Below are 9,819 nucleotides of genomic sequence, written 5' to 3'. Positions count from 1 at the left end.
AAGTAGATTCAAGGGATTAGATCTGCTAGACAGAGTGCCCAAAGAACTATGGACAGAGGTTCATGACATTGTACAGGAGGCAGTGATCAAGACCATCCCCAAGAAAAAGAAATGTAAAAAGGCAAAATTGTTGTCTGAGGAGGCCATACAGACAGCTATGAAAAGAAGAGAAGTGAAAGGCGAAGGAGAAATGGAAAGACATACCCATTTGAATGCAGAGTTCCAAACACTAGCAAGGAGAGATAAGAAAGCCTTCCTCAGTGATCAGTGCAAAGAAATAGAGGAAAACAATAGAATGGGAAAGACTAGAGATCTCTTCAAGAAAATTAGAGATACCAGGGGAAAATTTTATGCAAAGATAGGCACAATAAAGGACACAAATGGTATAGACCTAACAGAAGCAGAAAATATTAATAAGAGGTGGTAAGAATAGACAGAACAACTATATAAAAAAGATCTTCATGACCCAGATAATCAAGATGGTGTGATGACTCACCTAGAGCCAGACATCCTGGAATGTGAAGTCAAGTGGGCTTTAGGAAGCATCACTATGAACAAAGCTAGTGGAGGTGATGGAATTCCAGTTGAGCTATTTCAAATCCTGAAAGATGATGCTGTGAAAGTGCTGCACTCAATATGCTGGCAAATTTGAAAACTCAGCAGTGGCCACAGGACTGGAAAAGGTCAGTTTTCATTTCAGTTCCAAAGAAAGGAAATGCCAAAGAATGGTCAAATTACTGCACAATTGCACTCATCTCACACGCTAGTAAAGCAATGCTCAAAATTGTCCAAGCCAGACTTCAAAAGTATGTGAATGATGAACTTCCAGATGTTCAAGCTGGATTTACAAAAGGCAGAGTAGCCAGAGATGAAATTGCCAACATCTGTTGGATCATTGAGAAAGCAAGAGAGTTCTAGAAAAACATCTACTTCTGCTTTATTGACTATGCCAAAGACTTTGATTGTGTGGATCACCACAAGCTGTGGAAAATTCTGAAAGAGATGGGACTACCAGACCACCTGACCTGCCTCCTGAAAAATCTATAGGCAGGTCAAGAAGCAACAGTTATAACTGGACATGGAACAACAGACTGGTTCTAAATTGGGAAAGGAGTACATTAAGGCTGTATATTGTCACCCTGCTTATTTGACTTATATGCAGAGTACATCATGAGAAATACCAGGCTGGATGAAACACAAGCTGGAATCAAGATTGCCAGGAGAAATATCAATAACCTCAGATATGCAGATGACACCACCCTTATGGCAAAAAGTGAAGAAGATCTACAGAGCCTCTTGATGAAAGTGAAAGAGGAGAGTGAAATTTTGGCTTAAAACTCAACATTCAGAAAACTAAGATCATGGCATCTGGTCCCATCACTTCATGGCAAATAGATGGGGAAACAATGGAAACAGTGACAGACTTTATTTCTGGGGGGGGCTCCAAAATCAGTGCAGATGGTGACTGCATCCATGAAATTAAAAGACGCTTGCTCCTTGGAAGAAAAGTTATGATCAACCTAGACAGCTTATTAAAAAGCAGAGACATTACTTTGCCAGCAAAGTTCCATCTAGTCAAAGCTGTGGTTTTTCCAGTAGTCATGTATGGATGTGAGAGTTGGACTATTAAGAAAGCTGAGTGCTGAAGAACTGATGCTTTTGAACTGTGGTGTTGGAGAAGACTCATGAGAGTCCCTTGGACTGCATGGAAATCCAACCAGTCCATCCTAATGGGAATCAGTCCTGAATATTCATTGGAAGGACTGATGCTGAAGCTGAAACTCCAATACTTTGGCCACCTGATGCGAAGAACTGACTCATTTGAAAAGACCCTGATGCTGGGAAAGATTGAAGGCAGGAGGAGAAGGGGACAACAGAGGATGAGATGGTTGGATGGCATCACTGACTCAATGGACATGAGTTTGAGTAAGCTCCAGGAGTGGTGATGGACAGGGAGGCCTGGCGTGCTGCAGTCTATGGGGTCACAAAGAGTCGGACATGACTGAGCAACTTAACTGAAATGGACTGAACTGAACCCTCTTTTCCCTTTGATTACCTTAAGTTTGTTTTCTATGTCTGTGAACCTATTTTTTTTTTTGTAAATAAGTTAATTTGTATAATATTTTACATTCTATATGCAAATGATATCATAAGATATTTGTCTTTCTCCTCCTGAGTATACACCTATTAGAATGGCCAAAATCTAAAACATTGATAACACCAAATGCCTGTGAGGATGTGGAGCAATAGGAACTCTCTTTCTTTGCTGGTAAGAATGCAAAATGCATCTTTGGAAGACAGTTTGGTACTTTTCTACAAAACTAAATATAATCTTATTTAGAAACCCAGCAGTTTGCTTCTTGGATATTTGGAAGCTTCTGTTCACATGAAAACCTGCACAGGGATGTTTATAACAGCTTTATTCATAATTGCTAAAACTTGGAAGCAACCATGATGTCCTTTAGGAAGTGGATGGATCCTGTGGTCCATTGAGGTGATGCAATGTTATTTTGTGCCAAAAAGGAATGCGTTATCAAGACATGAAAAGGCATAGATGAAAACTAAGTGATATGAGATGATTTGGAGAGGCTATAAACTGTGTGATTCCAACTATATGACATTCTTTAAAAGGCAAAACTATGGAGACATTATAAGATCAGTGGTGTCAAGAATTAGGGAGGGAGGGATGAATAGGAAGATCACAGAAGATTTGCAGCGTAGTGAAACTCTTCTTTGTGATACCTATGATAGTGGATACCTGTCATTTTACATTTGTCAAACTGCATAGAATGTACAACACCAAGAGTGAACCCTAATGCAGTCCATGGACTCTGAGTGATAGTGTTGTGTCAGCATAGGTTCACTGATTGTAACAAATGTACCACGTCGTTTGGGAGTTTAATAGTGTAGGGAGTTGGGAGTGTATGTAGGCAGGGAGTATATGAGAACTCTGTGCTTTCTACTTGATTTTGCTGTGAACTGTAAACTGTTCTAAAATACAAAATAAATTCAAAAAAAGATTATAGTGAAACAATAAATGAGACAAGAGGGCAGGAAATTTAAGAAACCTCCCCATGTTTACACAGTAAGTATTGTTTAGAAGTCAAACTACTAGTAAAGATCATGGAACGCTCTTAATTCATGTAAGGTCTGAGCCTGCTGGCCTGCATTCTGGCTTCAACATGGGGAGAAGGGTCTGTGAACTAATCAAGATTCTTCAAAAAGTTGTGTAAAAATATATGTTCATTGTTCTGGAGAGAATCCACCTAGCTTTCATAAAAATTCCCCAAAAGTTAAGAATCACATTGAACTCATGATATGGGGAATAGCTCCATGGATAAAGGCAGGAAGCCAACTTTGGAAACTATTTAGTATAATCAGTTTGAGAGTAATGGTTACAACATGTTCCAACCTGTCTAGGTTAGGAATGCTTAGAAAAGTAGAAGTGTATTATTCCTGTTTGCAGCTGGAGCAGCACACTATAAGATGAGAACTTCCTAAGGTTGATATTTTCAGGGCAAATTATATTCTCTGAATATACAAGAGCTTCTTATGTGGTCATTGGAGACATTACTTTGAGAAATTCAAGTTAGATTTGTTAGAGAAGAAAAGGATGTTAAAATTCCACATCTTTTAATGTACACAAGAGACAGTGATTCTGAGAGATGAAGAAGAGCTTGTCCATCAAGCAAGTTAGTAGCTGAGTCAGAAATTAACCAAGGTCTCTCACCTCCCAGGCTAATATTCTTTTCAGAGAGGTAACTTCTCTCACCCATTATATATTACTTCTCTGACCAATTATATCCAAATGCTTATTGGATATTTCTATTCAGATACTCCTCTCAGGCAGTTCACACACAGCACACCTAAAACCAAACTCATCATTACCCTTCTGCACCTCTCAACACATCCTCTGTTAACTTCCATCTCCATTCTCCCTTGTCCCCACAATCCCTCAAGCTGCTGCCAAATCTCTCTGCTATCCTTATGTTCCAGTTATCTATTGCTTCATAACAAATATCTCAAGATAGTGGCTTAACATAACAACATTTATTTTGCTCATAAGTATGCAGTTTGAGTAGGGTTCTGCTCTACTTGGCCTCAGCCAATTGCCTCTAAAGCTGGAGGCTGAAATCATCAGAGGGCCTATTCTCTCACAATGTCTTGCAGTTGCCCACAAGTAGCCTTTCCATGTGACCACATGGCTTACTCACATCATGCTGGCTGAGTTCCAAGAGCAAGCATCCCAAGAGAGGGATGGAATGGGCAGGTGGAAATCATATTGCCTTTTAGGACCTGGCCTACATTGTGAAGGCAGTAACAAAAGCCTGACAGGTTCAGAAAGAGGGGAAATACACTCCACCTGTCGGTAGGGGAGAAGCAATGTCCTGCAAGAGCATATAGTCCAAAATATTGGTAAATTATTTTGAGATCATTCTTCAAGGCACTAGTGTCTGAGAGCTACTTCCTATTTTGGGATTTGGAGACTACTTGTTTAGTTTTCCAGAGCTCAAAAACAAAAGTGTGTGGTGTTAGTATTACAGAATGGCAGTGCTAATCTGATTTCCTCATTTTTCTCCATAAGATCTAATGATATACCCGCTAGAATGTCAAAGAACCTTACATATACTATAACATCTAAGTTACATAGTACCAGTACCATATAATCATACCAGTATCACACCATATGATACCAGTACCATATTATAATCACTACTACCAGGTGGAGTAAAGTAGAAGAAAAGTTTGATTATACATACATCTAAAGTCTCTTATAGCCCTGAGATTCTCCAATTTGTGGAGTGAGCAAATGGCTTTTGGTCCATCAATTTTCACAATTTTAGTTCAATCAGAAAAATACTTTATTGAATCAAGTGTATTAAAGTAGGTATCAATCTCACTCTAGCTGCTCAGAATCTTTCAGATTTCTTTCAAATTGGAAAATAACTATCTATACTGCTGCTGCTCTAGATAAACTTAATCATCTCCAAAAGTTTGGTGAAGGCTCCCCAAAGCACTGGAGCTATGATTCAGCGAAGGTCCAGAGAAGGAAACCGAGCAAAGTGACCCAGTTTCTTTCCAGGTTCCAGAGGGAAGCCATTCCCTAGCCATGCGTTCCTCAACTTCAGTACATGCCAGGGAGATGGTCTTTAGCAGATTACATTCCATTTGTGCAAATTCCCCACACTATGAAGTCCACAAGGGAAGACTGGTAGGTCGACAATTATTTTGATCTCTGTTTTTCGTAAGGACTTTACTCTTGGAACGTCAGTCCATTAGTAGTGCTGCTACAGATTTAAACAGCTCAAGGATCATTGAAATTTAGATTGCATATTTATCTAAAGTATCTCTCCAAAACTTTGTGAAGATGGAAAAGAGCAACAACTAGGTAGCAAAGGTCAATTTGTAAAACACTATGACACTGACTGGTTCAAGCTAATTTTCTGAGCTATTAAAATCTCTGTTAATGGAATTTTTATTTAAATAGGAGTTTAATATTATGGATTGACTCCCTCCCTTGCTCCTAATCTCCCACCACACCCCCACCTCCATCCCAAACAGAGACATACACCCTCCTGCCTCACAAAGACTGAAATTGATTAGTTGAGCCCTGCAAATAAATACATTAACCACATTAGGGCCAACTTAAAGAAACAGTGTTTCTCAAAGTGCAGGCCTCAGACCACTAATGGGTCCCTGATGGTCTCCCTCAAGTGGTTCTGAGAGAGTATCATAGTTTTATGGAAAAGGCAATGAAATTAATTCATTCACATATATTCCCAAGATTAAATATATAAGATCAATTATAATGGTCACAGAAATTCTTTAATGTTCCTAAAGATCATTAAAGTCTTAAGGGACAGAATTATCAGCTTGCCTTGCCTAATCATTCAGTTACAAGATGGCTGTTTGCTTTTGTATGTTATTTCCTGGATGTTATATTTTTTGTTGTTCCTGTTGTTTATTGTGCTCATATGTCCTCAATTCAAAAAACTGAATCAATGACTCTAAATGGTCCAATGAAGTATAAAAGAACTCAAGAAAATAGTAATACACATATAACTAAAAATAGTGTAAACTTAGTGAGCAGGACTCAATTACAAATATGGACTGTGTATCTGTGTGTTCTGTAACAAGTAAATCTGTGATTTTGATTTTCACATAAGCAGCCAAAAAAAAAGAGAAAAGTGTGACTAGGAAATATGCTGATGACTAAGTTTAAAAATAAAACTTTGCATGAGGGTTTGCATAAAGGTATCACAGCTTTTGCGTCCTTTTTTAACAAATCACACAATATTGAATATTTCCAATGCAAGTATATTATAATGCTTTTTTAGTAACAAATTAATATTTTTTCATTAAAGCAAAGAATATGCCAAACTAAAGGTGCATTATTCAAGGATTTCCACCTTATAGCAGAATCAGGATGTGACAGAGGCTCCTAGAGGTCATTCAGATCCGTGTTCCCCTTTCATTTGCAGAAAGAGAAATTGATGTGTTAATTGGGTACATGGACAATCAGAATAAATACACAAGTGCTCAGTTTCTTTGAAGCCATGTATCATGTGACTGAATTTTAGCTAATGGGATTTGAGGGAAAGTGATGCATGCAACTTTTAGGGTGTATTTTTAAAGGGACACCTTTCATCTCTTGCCTGAGATGTGGATGTGGTGGTGAGCCATCTTGGACCATCTAGGTGAGGCCAACACTTGAGAGAAGGCAGGATAATAGGCTAGGAGGAGCCTTGATCTCTGGATGACTCGCTGAAACAGAGCCTCCAGGGCAATCTTGAGCCTTCTAAAAGTCCAGACTATTATATGAGATAGAAGTCAACTACTACTCTGTTGAAGCCTCTGTTAATTTTAGTCTTTATTTCATGGAGTTAAGCACATACTCAGACTTAATACCCAGGTATAGGCTATTTGATTGCCCAGAAGATTGCACTAGCAGCTGCAAATTTAATGACAAATATTCTGTTTAGACAGAAAGAATAAAAAAGGTGTTAAACAACACTGTTGGATATTACAAAACATCAACTGCAAACAAAAGGAAGAGCAATTACTATCACGTGTACCTGAAAGCAGGCATTTCACACTATACTTAAATGAAACCACTGATTTAGAGCATAAATCAACTCTTGGCGTATGTGTGGGGCATATATGATTGTTGCATTCAATGATTTTTATTATTGTTCTGTTTATCACTGCCAACCCAGAGTACAGAAGGAGAGTGTTTTTTCTTCATTTAGTTAGTGATTATTTTGTGAGTGATGATTTTAACTGGGGAAAACAGTGCATCTGGGTGAGTCTTGATAGAGAATCTGTGATGTGTACAGCAAGGAAGGGTGTTGGAAAACAAAGAAATTAAAGGTTGTGCCTGAACACCCGAGCAGATTTATTCATGGAAAACAACTGATGGTTAACAACCTGTTTCCTGATTGTGTCTCAGTTTTTAAAGGAAGTGTGACAATCAGAAATATGATCAAAACATGGCCTTGGATTTCACTTCCTTCTTGACTATTGTGAGACGAATTAAGCAGTGAATTCAAGACACTGCTTTTCTAAGTTGAAGTATGATGGCTGTCAAGGGACAAGATGCTACATGTGTTAAAGAATGTATATGTGTGTATAACTGAGTCATTTTGCTGTACAGCAGAAATTAACACAACACTGTAAATCAACTATACTTCAATTTTAAAGTAAAGATGCTACATGTGTTTTTGCAACAAAGGATGGGCTCTCTTCAAGACACAAAAACAATGCCAGTGAAGACCATTCTGACTTTGAGAGACCTGCTCAAGTGGGGCATTTTACTGATCAGTTCTTTAACTAGAAGAGTCTGAATTGACCCCCTTCAAGGTGAAGTTGGCATGATGTTTTGTATGAAGATTAACATCCAGAAATTCCTTAAAGCAATTGCATAGCACAGAGAACTCAGCTCAGTGCTCTGTGATGACCTAGATGGGTAGAAGGGAGATTCAAGAGGGAGGGGATATATGTATATGTATAGCTGATTCACAATGTTATACAGCAGAAACTAACAAAACACTGTAAAGCAATAATATTCCAATAAACTTTTAAAAAATCTTATCAGAATTTTAAAAAATTATTATTTTTATTTTTTTATTGGAGGATAATTGTTGTACAATATCATGTTGCAAAGAGTTGGACATGACTGAGCAACTGATCTGATCTGATCTGATCTGATCATGTTGGCCTCTGCCATACATCAATATGAATCAGACAAGGTATACATATGTCCCCTCCCTCCTGAACCCTCCTCCCATCTCCCAACCCATCCCATTAGAATTTTGATGAGAACTGAACAAAATATGTAGACTAGTTTCAGGAAAATTCACATCTTTATAATGTTCACTTTTTCTTTCCAGGAACATGGTACATCTTTCTTTCCATCATGTCATATTTGTACTTTATTTTTGCATACTTATCTAAATATAAGTAGAAAGTTATACAACTAACTATAGTGTTGGATAAGACTCTTGAGAGTCCCTTGGACTGCAAGGAGACCAAATCAGTCCATCCTAAAGGAAATCAGTCCTGAATATTCATTGGAAGGACTGATGCTGAAGCTAAAGCTCCAATACTTTGGCCACCTCATGCGAAGAGTTGACCCATTGTAAAAGACCCTGTTGCTAGGAAAGATTGACGGCGAGAAGAGAAGGGGACAACAGAAGATGAGATGGTTGGATGGCATCACCTACTCAATGGACATGAGTTTGAGTAAGCTCCAGGAGTTGATGATGGACAGGGAAGCCTGGCGTGCTGCAGTCCATGGGGTCACAAAGAGTCGGACATGACCGAGTGACTGAACTGAAATGATGGACTATAATCCCTGTACTGTATTACTTATTTTGCTGAACTACAGCATCAAGAATTTCAAAAGTGACTGTGGATTGAAATCTTTCTGAGTCCAAGTATGCCTGGAAATTATTTTACCTTTCTGCATCAAAGCTTATTTGGCTAGGGATAAGATTCAAACTAATTTTCATTTTCATTATCTCATTATCCTCTAACTTCCAGCATTATTGATGAGAAGTCTGATGTGAATCTGATTCTTGTTCTTTTGTGTATACTCTCTGACAGCTTTTAGGGTTTTTTATTTATCTTTGGGGTTCTGAAATTTCACCAGGATACATCTAAGTGAGTGTTTTTTTCATTCATTCTCTCTGATACTTGGTAGTCCTTTGTATCACTAAAGTGTCATGTCTGTCTTTAACTCTGTGAAAATTTCTTCCATTATTTCTTTATTCTTTTCCCTCTGTCATCTCTCTCATCTCTTTTTCTAGAATTGTTATTGGAAACAGTTGCCCAGTTAATTACCCCAAGAGTTATCCTGGAGCCCCTCCAGCTACTTCTGTCTATTGTCTGTGAGCTTGGAATGATCTCATGTGCATATATTGGCTTTAGTTTCAGTCCAATCTGCTTTTTATCTTCCAGAGATTCCTGAACATTTCTGGTCTCCTTATGGCAATCTTTCTTGTTTATCAGCACTGCTTTACATTTATTACCTTCCTATAAAACATATTCTTCTGTACTTTCTAATGATGTTAGGCAGAAAGGGTTGAAGAAGTATGTTCTTAATCTGCTATCTTGAGCCAAGCCTCCACTTTATTTTTGTCTTATTGTAGAGGATATGATTTATGTTGGCTCACAACCTTTGGAGAACTAGGCAGTTTTAAAATAACAAATACATAAACATAAGTAAACAGCATAGAAATTATCAAGATATTGCCTGTTCATTTTCCACTAACCCCTGAAACTTTGAAAGCAGCTGGTTCTGTGTTATATTGTGAACTG

This window comes from Bos javanicus, chromosome X (genome assembly GCF_032452875.1).
Source record: "Bos javanicus breed banteng chromosome X, ARS-OSU_banteng_1.0, whole genome shotgun sequence".
NCBI lineage: Eukaryota > Metazoa > Chordata > Mammalia > Artiodactyla > Bovidae > Bos > Bos javanicus.
This window is presented reverse-complemented; position numbering follows the sequence as displayed.